Source organism: Neodiprion pinetum, chromosome 4 (assembly GCF_021155775.2).
Source record: "Neodiprion pinetum isolate iyNeoPine1 chromosome 4, iyNeoPine1.2, whole genome shotgun sequence".
In the NCBI taxonomy this organism is placed as follows: Eukaryota; Metazoa; Arthropoda; class Insecta; order Hymenoptera; family Diprionidae; genus Neodiprion; species Neodiprion pinetum.
Window position 1 is genome coordinate 6365267 of NC_060235.2, and position 12183 is coordinate 6377449.

A 12183-nucleotide genomic window follows, 5' to 3' on the forward strand; every position below is an offset into this window, starting at 1 on the left:
GGGGAGAATCGGATAGCGTATTCTGAATGCCGGAAATTCCATGGTCTGCGGAAATGTTTTTTCTGTCGAGACACCGGGGATTTTTGTTTTTTTTTTTTCGCTACCCTACGCGTCGGATTTACGTCCGGACATATTTCGGACGGTAGAACCAAAACAAAAGTTTGGATTTAATTTAGGGTGTCTAACTTTAGTCTTGCATATATATATAAATATCAAAGCACGCCAATAGTAACGACTAATTTTACTTCAGAATACAAAATTAAACCTAATTTTTTCAACGTACTTCAAACGCATCGCGGTAATGACTGCAATTTTTTTTTTTTTACAAAATCTACCTTGCCGCTTATTTGCACGCGTATTAATATTGGAGTATTAATGTTGTTGCAATTTTGTTGTAAATCGATGCAATCGCACGGTGGCAGGGTAACTTTTTTTTTTTTTTTTCATTCACCCCGACTCACGGGTCACCGGATCGTTTTATTACATTATTTTTTTCGTTCTTGTTTGTCGAAGTGACATAAAAATGGGGCAAAATCTCTGCCACGCGATTTCACACTGACAATAACCGTCTGTAGTTTTTTCTTTCATATCTCACACCTTTTTTCTTTCTCTTAAATTTTTTCGTTTCCATTTTCTTATTCATCATTTTTCTCCATCTACCATTTAACCCCTGTATCGCAAATATAATACAGACGATAATAAAAGATTTAAAAAAAAAAAAAAAAAAAAATAACCGTTATTTGTTTACGAGGTACAGCGTATAATACAATTTAGTTTCACTCCGCGGTATATAATTAATCCCGCCTTCTAATTATATCTATCGACGATGAATTTCGAGCGTATACGGTAGACTCGCGGGAAAACCTTGGTAGGTTAATTTCATTTTTATTACGGGATCAATAATACCCATACACGAACCTTGACGATACACGTTGAACGTAATCTCGGAAATTTTTATCGAATTGGAAAAACAAAACAAAAAAGAGAAAAACGCGAGTCCGTCGTTTTGGAATTTGTTAATTTGGCCGGGTGCCGAATTCGAAGTAGTCAGTAAATGACCCCAAAGGGGTGAGAGTATCGCCATAGGTACGCGGTGGCGTAATTAACGGGCTGAACATACCATATATTGCTCGCATTCGTTCCTGTGCATGTGTAAAAAGGATCCACCAGCAATACACGTGTAATAGACGGGGGTGGAACAGTTTATCCAACATCAAACGGCCTGAGCGGTGAACTTTCTCGACAAACTCTCGCGTCAGTCACACTGGCAAGCACACGCAGAGGGGCTGGAAGGGTGGACGAGAATATCCGCGAATCGTTCAGCCACTCATCATCGACCTACAAACGCTACCCACAAAGCTCGTCCTTCAGGGATACTTATTAAGTGCGTACAGCACAACGGGACAGAAAATTTCGACGATGATAATAGGTACGAGGTCAGGAGGTCGTCGTGCCTAGCGGTATCCATTATGTTTCGTACAAATTGAAACCGTCCGCTTTGACGACTATAGGAAGAGGGATTGTTAATTTTGGCGAAAAAGCATCTACAACGAAAAGGACGTCGTCGTATCTTTGCTCCGGCATCAAACGTCGGCGAAATTCAATTACGATATTTGCCAGGATACGTTTGTATACGTGTACGTATACACGTAGTGTCTTGGGTTCGATTCTCGTTTCCGTGACGTCGTTCGTACCGCTTTTCGACTTCCCTACCCCGCACTGCTCGACGTTCCGCTTTAATGGTATCCATGGTCTGGCGAAAACGCGTTGGTCTCCTTCGGGGATGAAAACTGTGTATACCTACCTACGTAATTGACGGACGTAACGCCTTGTCTCCGACGATACGGACTTAAATCTACACCGAATCTACCTCTACGAGATACCAGGGTCTGAGCTTCTGACAAACTTGTACCACAACCAGCTTAACGTAATGCTTCGGTCTTCGTGAATCGAATGTTTCTCGAGTTGGCTCGAGGCGTTAACCAACCACGTCCTCAAAGTCTTGTTTTGTACATCAAACCTCTCGCCATGATACGCCGTTTGAGACCCGTGAAGGGTCGTCGATGTCGAGTATACCCATTTGGTGGAGTCGACCATCCTCCCTATACTCTCCTCAATTTAAAACTCGAGAAGCAAAAGGGTTGGCATTTGTTATTTACCTTTGTCGACCGTACTTCGGAAGCGAAAAAGAGTTTTCACTTTCCTTTCATGTATCGCGTTACGTTCCACCAGTAACCGCAGACTGTCTGAACACGGTTCCTGACCGAAGGGGTAAAAATAGGAGGAAATAAAAATGAGAGTCCGTTCGTAAAATGGTCTGACCTGTTTGCCGGTATCGCGAGGTAATATCGGAGAGAGAATCTGTGTTTGATGTAATCAGGGATAAGTGCCCTTCCTAAACTCGGTCAACCCCCGGCCGCGAGGCCGTTAATTACAGGCGGAATTGATGCGCCGGGTAGCCTCTGTCCAACCATGGCGGTAGAAATGATAGCCCGTTCATTATTATCGAATAAAAAAAGCTCGACGGTCAACGCTTTGGCTCTATTGTCGCTATAAATAGCGTCCGCGGGGTGTTCGCGGTAGGAAAAGGCCTCTTTACCAAGGATCGAGGTAAATGAGGTCCATTTAACGTCTGCTAAGTAGGTACACAAGAGCGCCGAGCGAGCTTTGCTCCGTCTCCGTTTTTCCTCCTCTTCCCCTTCCTCTTCTTCTTTATCTTCCTTTTTTTCCTCCGCGTTCTTCTTTTGTACACTAAAAATTAGGCGCAACCAGTTCACGGGGTTTAATGACAAAAGTGCTTTCCGTAAAGGAGCGTCAAGTTGATTGGAGGAGGCTGCTGGCCTCGTTGGAGGCGGTGGCTAACAGATAACTCTGTGGGCATCGTGCAAGGTAACCGAAGAGGGGAAAGAGGAGGAGGAGGAGGAGGAGATGAGGAGATTGTGTGCTCGGAGCAAAGTAATTTATACTCGAAAGAAAGAGCCTTGGGTTGGGATCTTCTCGCTCTCTCTCTTATCTGGAGAAAGGAAATCGCACACGTAACCAGACAAGCCTCGGGGAAAGACGGCGCGGTGGTTCTTCTGTTACAAATGGAAATACGGAGGGGAAAAAATTAAATGAATCAGAAAAAAAAAAAAAAATAAGGAGGATGAGAAAGAACGGTTATATAACCAGCTCACACCAACCCCTGCAGCGAAGAATTCCAACGACGGTTTCGTTCCTCGCCCACCTTCGTCGTATCGGCTAGGATTAGGGATGAATCGATCGGACCGTTGGAATCGACAGTTATGAAAATGGAAAGAATCGTTCAACTCTTTTTCTTTTCTTTTTTTTTTCTTTTTTTTGTCCTTCTTTGTCATATTCCATGCAAAATCCTGAATTTTTTTTGCATTTTCAACTAATGAAAAAAATACCTTAAACTTTGGAATGATTAGGATTTTTTGCGAATCCATAATTGTTTATAATTGTTATAAATAAACATATGCAAAAGAGAAAAAAAAAAAAAACGTATTTTCGTGAATGTAATTCGTTGGCGGTGAAATCTGATAATAAACGTATACTAAAAAAGCTTCGAATTCATTGGTTGACAAACAGAGATGAAAATTCAATGCATAGGGGTAGTTTTTACCCTCCTCGTGGGTGCATGCAGATAGTATGGGAGGTTGCACATATTCTCTGCCTAAGGTTATATTGTCTCAAAGTAAATGTTCGTACAAGTCTCATTCAAGAATACCGTCTGAAATAACGTTGATAATTCATTACGTTCTTACCCCATTTTAGGGATGGTTTTTAATTTGATTAAATTTTCATTCAGCGTAGAAAAATACACAGGGTACGTCGTATAATTGCACTCAATTCCGTGTCCAAAAAAAAAAAAATAAACGCGTGACTGAAAGAGTTAAAAAATCTCTCTACAAAATGTAACGGAAAAGATTCTGAGAGAAATTTGAACGCCACAAGCTAAGATATCGACAATTGGTGTATCAAGGTGTTATCATTAGGATGTTCGAAACGATTGAACACTGAACTCTGGTGATTTTTACACGATTTCGATGTGCTCGGACTTGTTTTCCACTTTTCGTAAGATGATCTTTGATTCAGCCCGTTTATCCTTGAGATATTGCGAGTCAAGTCGACCTCCTGCAATTAATGGAACTGTTTTTGTTTATACAGAAACGAACCTCTGATGTACCAGGCAGTTATATCGCTCTTGGCAGCTTAGATTGCACTAGCGAATTAACTAGTGCCGCACAGTTATGCAAACTCGAGAATGCTTGAAACTCTAAACCGAGGTACGGGTTAAACATTACCTCCGGTATAAACAGCTTCCTTGCACAGCCAGCTAGTTCGATAATGTTTTTCCCTCGTTACTCATGCTCGTTGCAGCGTTATATACCCGTTGCATCCCTTTTACCCCGCTGGCAAAGTACACGAGCAGAATAAACGATTTAAGAGAATGTATGCACATAGGTATAGTATACGTGAAAATGCGCGGGGGGGGGGGGGGGGGGGAGGAAGAAGATCAATTTCAAACTTGGCATAAGTTTGCCGCGTATGTTTTATTTCATATCTATATACATACATATATATATATATATAGTTTTTCTTTACAACCGTCCGTGCGATATTGTGAGTGAAATATAGACGCTTAACTTTCTCGCAAAGATGCGAAATTTATTCCTTCATAGGTACGTAAGAGATATATGCTTCTGAAAGTCGTTTAGATTTATGTTGTTTTATTTTTTTTCTACTTTTTTTTGTTTCGAAAACGCTACGGAAAATTTGGATGGTCAGGCTACTGCGACTCGACTCTCATGCGTACATAATACACAAGTATAGTAGGAAAGACATACGATGCGTCATAAGTTCCGATCAGTCAAGCTTGATCGAACACTTCTCATATAATATACCTACCATACCACTAGTAAAAGATCGAGTTTCAGTGACGAATTTCCGATAAGCAAATACGAATTGCACGGTAAACCATTCGACGGTACCAACGGTGGTAACATTGCGGCTAACACGTCACATCGATCCATTCTCTGATCATATTGGAAGCCTTTACGATCGAGCCTTTGATGATATCGAAACATCAGGTATACCTACAAATTAAATTCTATCGTCTCGTGACTCTGTTAATCAATTAATAATGATTTCCCAGGGTGAATATGATATGATAGAGAAGCTTAGTCCAGCTGAAAGATGCGAGCTTTGCTCACTATTTGCAAAGTCCTCGTACCTCGAGGTCTTTTGTAATTTCCGGCGGTTGGATGTTACGGGTACACTATACAAAGGTTCGAGTATATAATATATGAACAAGTAGGTACTTACGGAACAGAAGAGAGCGGGAGCATGGTAATGGGAAAAATATGGAGTCGGTATCATAACGACTGCAGAGGCCGAGATGAATTGTTTATCAGCAAAGCTTACCCAAGTTCATTAAGAATTGATAACCCTGTAGTAGAACGTTACACTAATTTTCATCCATCACCGCTGCTGGGATCCCTTGGTGCTCGCTGAATTTCGCTCGAACAAATCTGCGCGATTTCTGCAAGCTCATCCGTACAGGTCCCTGCACACCGAAATACCCCGATAAATGTATTCAGTCCGGTGGTAAACTTCGGAGATAATTTTGCTCCTCGGTTGGGTTTCGTTGTGTTTTTGCCATCTGCACTCACACAAATTTTTGAAGCTCGGTGTTTCAAATCCTCTTCGCGACTTATAGACCATGTCAAAATAGGTCTGAATTAAAAATGATCGGGATACGGCTGCATTTTTGTGTACAGGGGTTTTCGACCCGCAGGAATTCAAATCCGAAGTCAATTTTGAGCTGCGTAGCCGGCGTTTTGAGAAAACAGTAAAATTTGACGTTTTTTGCGTTTTTATCAAAAACTGCTATCGATAGATAAAAAATAACTTGACCATCGTGTAGAGCGAAAAATTCTACACCGACTTATGTCCTCATGTGTCGGAAATGGAGTCGGGTTAAGAAATTGAGAAAAAAGAAATTATTTCACGAAAATTCCCCAGATGCCGTCGATAAATAGAATTTCTTTTTTCTCAACAAAAAATGCTATCGATGTATGAAAAATGACTTGACTATCGCGTAGAGCGGAAAATTCCACAACGAATCATGTCCTCATATGTTGGAAACGGATTCGGGTTAACAAATGGCGAAAAACCGAATCATTTCACAAAAATTCCCCAGGTGCCGTCGATAAGTAAAATTTCTTTATTATCAATTTGTTAATCCGACTCCGTTTCCGACAAATGAGGACATATTTCGATGTAGAATTTCCCGCCCTACACAATGGTAAGGTCATTTTACATCTATCGATAGCAGTTTTTGAGAAAAGCGTAAAGAACGCAAAATTTTGCTGTTTTCTCGAAACGCCGACCGTGCAGCTCAAAAATGATTTCAGATTTTAGTTCCCAAGGGCCGGAAATCACTGCACACAAACATGCAGCCATGTCCCGAATAGTTTTAATTCAGACCTATTTTGAGTGGAATATTGCAGGCACGACGGGTAAGGGGCTCAAACCGCGGCCCAAAGGAACCGAAATTTCCTCGAGTTCATTACTCGCGGCTACTTCAACCCTCCGGCACGTAATGCATGTCTACGTTATGATTCAATAATGCTTATATTATACCGAGTTAGGGAGGTCTGGGATGTGTACAGTCGGGGCTAAAATCTGTCGATACGAAAGCGTCGCTGAAAAAGTGCTACCGAAGCCGGCTGCAATCCAATAAAAATAAGCCGTAAACACAGCATTTTTCGGGTCAAATTTTCATCGCCTTACAAAGTAATTCAATTACTGGAGGATATATTATTGACTGCGTCAAGTGTGCGGATCAAAATTTTGCGTCGTTATTGAAGCTCGTTTTTATTCACATATAGTCGTTTCTGATTAGTCGTTCGGTCGATATGATTTTATTCAACCGTCTTCGAGATCACATAGGTGTATGAAAATCGCTGTAACAATAGTTATAGCAATAATCGTATTATGTCATTGCAAAATATACTCTGGACCACGTCCGCTTTAAACTCGGAAAAATATATTTCTTGATCGGAAAGAAAAGTATAGGTTATCGATAAAGAATTTAGAAAAATATGCAAAGTTCGATTGAATTAACAGAAATCCCTCATTTTGATCATAAATCAATAATTCCCTAGAAATCGTCCGGGATAAGTTAAGGTTTTTTTCTTGAGCATATTTTTTACTTGGTGAAAATGACCTGCTATGCATAATCATTCTCGTTTACAAATGACATAACTCATGATCCAACAGGAAATATACCATCCAAAATTTGACTGAATTTTTTCGAGAGATCGTTAAACTGTATCATAAAATTAATTATTTTTCCTCAACATTTTTTAAAATTGTTTTTTCTGTTACGGAGACTTTATTACTTAGATATAAATAAACAAGCTTCAGTGACACACTTTTAAACTTTTATTTTATCACGTATTCATTTCAGCATTTTTCTGACCTGATTGTACGTCTCGTGTATCCTTAACGTGCTCCAAGTATTCCTTGAGTTTCCCCAAACGTTCCGGGCACCGGTATCTTTAGTACTCGACTAAGGACTCGAGCCGAAAAAGAATTCGCAAACTCGTTGTATACTCGTAAATTTTTGCTGATACGTTTCACGATTCTTTTCTTCTTTTCTTCTTGCCTTTTTTCTTTTCCTTTGAGTGCGATCGCTCTGTGTGTTCCTTTCATACATGTTTACAGCTCCCTACTGGTGAAAAATTTTCCCTCACAATCGCACTGTGAAAATTCGGAAATAATAGAATTTTTCTTTCTCATAAGCGTATAAAATTGTAAAGAGATATTCAACGGCGAAATTAATTTAAAGGAAATTTTTTAGTGGAATGAAAATAATTGTTTTTAAATGCAAATGCGGTGCTCGAAGTTTCTTTATTCAATTTACGTTGAATAATACAAAAAGTAGAAGAAAAAACACCACCAAAAAAAAAAAAACAAAAAAAAAAAAAAAACAAACACTCACCGTTCGTACTAAAATTATGTTTCGGAATTTAGGCTTTCAGGGTATATTCAATTTTCGAATCTAACCTCAGGCATAGATGCCTAAAAAAAAAAAATCCTGTCTTTTGTTAGAATTTCTGTATTTCATCGTGTTCGGATTTTCGAACGACTTTAAAACCTCCCTAAAATTTATCGAAGCTTTCGGAGAATTTTGTTCAATCAACTTCGGATCTCGTACGAAATTTTTTTAACTGAAATTTTACCAAACAAAAAAAAAAAATGAAATGGCTACCTCAGCTGGGAATACATTCGACGTTGAAAGCGTACTCCGGTTACGGTTTCGTTTAATCAAATCTTCTCGTTCATATGTACACAAAATGTTATTATAATTTGTTATTTGGCCAAGGCAAACTATACTCTTTGCGAGGGATTGACTTCAATCCGGGTCCGTATTAAAGTGGCTCGGCGGGTATCCGCGTGGTTTTGCTCGTTAATTACCTGAACAAATGCTACACTTAGCTCTGTTTAATGTGTATTCGCGTGATGCATACGGCTGCACGCCACGTAAAAGCGAATGTTTTCTACTCACGCAAAAGGTAAACGATGTCGAAGGGATGATACTCCAGGTGAAAAAGTTCTCCTCCCCAAGTTTCCGTTTTTTGTATATGGAAAAGTTTCTCCAGGCTCTGAGAGAAAAAAGATTTCCTTTTTTTTCTTTTTTAAAGTAACGTTTAACCCGGTTGAAAAATAAAATAATGCTCCTAGAAGGGTGAAAAAGAGAACCGTTCGAGTTTGAATTTTTCTTTGCAAACATATTTTGAAAATCTTCGAACGCATAGAGTTTGGAAACTTTAATCTTTAACGATTCGAACAGTTTTAGACAGCCAACGATATTTTTGACCGAGTAAACAAAATATGGAATTCAACCAACTCCGTCAGAGTTTCGTATTTGAGAAAATTTTCCAAAGTCTCCGTCAGTAAAATTGGACAATTCTGAATTATCGTGCAGATTTATAGAGAAATGTTATGGAAAAAAATGTAGCAACCCGCACGGAGTAATAAGATTATAATTAACATTATGCATACGGTAATAATCAGAGAGATTCAACACTCACAGAAATAATATTATCTCTACTAGGAGATAATCTGTGGGTAATGGCCCGTGTGCTCAAACGCAGACATGTGTAAACGACGAGACGGGAGTAAGTGTTACCATAGCCGCTGCGGCTTAATTTAATCGAAGCTTTATGCGAAAGGATTTAGCGGGTACAAGAGTTTGGAAAATGGTAGGTAATGAAAAGTTAAGACTTTTAATTACAGATAACTGCCTCGCGGTACGTTCATCGTTCGCCGACCGAAACTTTGTAATTCGCTCAGCTTTCATTCGTTAATTAATACTTTCAAGGGATCAGCTTACACAGCCCTCCGCGTTTCACGGTTATATCTATTTGGGTTGATCACCGGAAAAGTACAGCCCGGCTCTATCATTTTCCCGGTCCATTATACCTCGACGGATTCAATTTGCAACGCTGAATTATACAGATATTCGAAAAGTCGTTCGTACAATTGTAAGTTGAAGCTGCTGTCCCTAACCGTAGGCAACACACGTGCGAAATTAGTTTCTAGTTAAATTTTTAGCGTGTTTAAGCTTTTGTTGTCGTTAAATCACGTCCAAACGATTCTTGCCGTGATGTTCCTTCCCGCTATGCATAACTCGAATATTTTTATGTATCGAAAACGAACCTAGCGCCAAAATAAAACCCCAAGCGGGCCGACGCCGGCGGCCATTTTCATTCCCGCCGTCGTCCGAATAATTCAAACTCAAGGTCAAAGTTATATCTACGTAAGGTGAAATATTTGAAAAGTTTATCTGTTCATACCTATCTCTCGTCCTCTGCAGTATGATAAAAAGAAAAGAAAAAAAAAAAAAACCCCGTAGGGAAAAACAGTTCCATTAATCCGCATAACGCGGGGAGACTAAAACGATTTATGCCGACGCACTTTTTACCATCCTTTTACATACATCCGCGGATAATGCCGCTCGCTTAGTCGGCGCTTGCATCACTGTGAAGTCCCTCGCGATTTCTGCGCGTTGAAAAAAAAAAAAAAGAGTCGTGTCATCCGTTTACTTCTGCTGCCTTTTACACGGGTGTTTGCGTTACATCAGCACAGCCTTCTTTTTTCACATAGTATCATCGTCCGAGCTCGCGTGTAATTCGATCAATTAATCCGCGCATATTTGCCTTCGTTAATTATTCATACCCCTGGTAGGTTCTAGCGATACTTCCGGTTGATGATCGTCGCGTCAAACGTAATTTCACGCCCTGCTCTGAACCCGTTGTACAGATTGTCGTTTTAATTCCATTTTCTCAATCCGCAAAAAAAAAAAAAGGAAAAAAACATCAAATCAACTTTGTTGTATTGCAAACATTTACGCCGCATAATTTGCACACGCGTGACGACACGAGCGATAATAATTCCTCTGATTTCCCGTCAAATTGTCATATCTACGAGTATATACCTAATCTTGAAACGTTATCTACCGTAAGATATTTGCAGATGGCTTAATAATATATTGGCGCGGGTTATACGAGTGTATAAAATTAACCGCCTCTGTGTTACACAGGGCTGTTTTACGGAGATAATTTATTATTTGATTCGAGTCGACACATCAAGTGCCGGAGAAGCTGTTACAATGCCTTATACTTACTTTAGCTGAGTATATTGCCTTCATTATACGAGCTCTTACGCGAGCCCCGCGCGGATTTGCTTTTTGCCAAGTAAAGGTGTTTAAATTTGTCCGAGGGTATTAATTTTTTTCTTTTTCCTTCGTATACAAGGCACCGCGTGTAAAGGTTATCAGGACTAAAAATATCACAGGGTTATTACGATTTTATTTATTTCTCTACTCCTTCCCTTTGCGTCAGTTTAAAATTGTACCAACAATTGGAGAAAAAAATTTATCTTTATCTCGATAAGATAGCTCTGCTGCAAATATACTCGTATATATATATGTATATATATATACAATATTTCTCTTGGAAAAATTATTCCTCTTCAGGCCGGTAAGGGTCTTTGATTTGATGGAAATTGAGAGAGGAGGAACATGAATAAGAGAAGAGGAAAAAAATGAGACGTATAGAGACGGAGGAGATATACTCGTTGGAAATACATTCGATCTTCAAAGGCTCGGGATGCTCGGCTCGGGTTGTATTCAAATTTTATACGACGTCTCATTTTCTTGTATTTTTTTACCCGCCCTCTCACTCGCGAACTTCCTCACGCTTGATGACGTCTCGCTGAGTGGCATTTCATCTGATGCCTCTGACGTCGTGTCACAAATATACCACGCAATTTTTTTATTTTTTCACATCGTATACGTATGTACGTTAACAACATTCGACGTTGTAGAATATCGATGCGGAGCTTCAGAGATTACGGGAGTTATTTATTTTTTTTTTCTCGCGCGCACGTTTCGAAAGTGTGATTAGTTGTTTTTTTTCTTTTTTTTTTTACTTTTTTCGCAAATGGCTGAACGAAACTCGTATAAAACCTGCCTCATCTTTCGGCACATGTCCAAAATTGTATATGCAAAACTCGTTACTCGCAAGTAATGTACGTATTTAATATTGAAACGTGTAGACAATTGCGGGGAAACGGAAAGTTTCAGAATATGAAAAAGAAATGGATTTTTAGGAAAATATCTTTTCGTAAATTTTAATCATTTTTGAGAAAAATTAATCAACTATTTGGACGTTATACGCTTAATGGAAGAAAAAATCCGCACCTTTACGACGAGTAGTAGTATTATAACAAGGATCTGGGATGTATGGCTTAGTTTTGCAATTCTCTAGATCCAACGAGATAAAATTCCTTGGTTTATTTGCAGGAATAAAATAAATACGGACACACGGTGTGATAACTACTGGCACAGTTTTTGCACGAGCTATTGCTAAATATCGCTGAGTACAATGTGAGAAAATATTTACCGACAACGGGATTTTTGCGTCTCTGAAGCAGCATCAGGGAATATAATCTGCGCAAGACAGATTGTAATTCTCTCTCACCATCTAAGGCTTTTATACGTTCTTCCTTCGACGAAATCGAGGTCACGTTTGTTTTCTCACCCTGGGACCCTATTAGGCCTGTAACCCGACCGAACGACACGGTATTATTCCTATAAGTATATCGTAT

At 39.5% G+C, this 12183-nt stretch overlaps 1 protein-coding gene across 2 annotated transcripts in view; it reads left to right on the plus strand.

Moving 5' to 3' along the window:
* The window catches only part of Dh44-R1 (Diuretic hormone 44 receptor 1), a 29186-nt gene that overhangs the window by 8691 nt on the left and 8312 nt on the right, over positions 1-12183 (plus strand). The gene's annotated exons all lie outside the window — the stretch shown is intronic.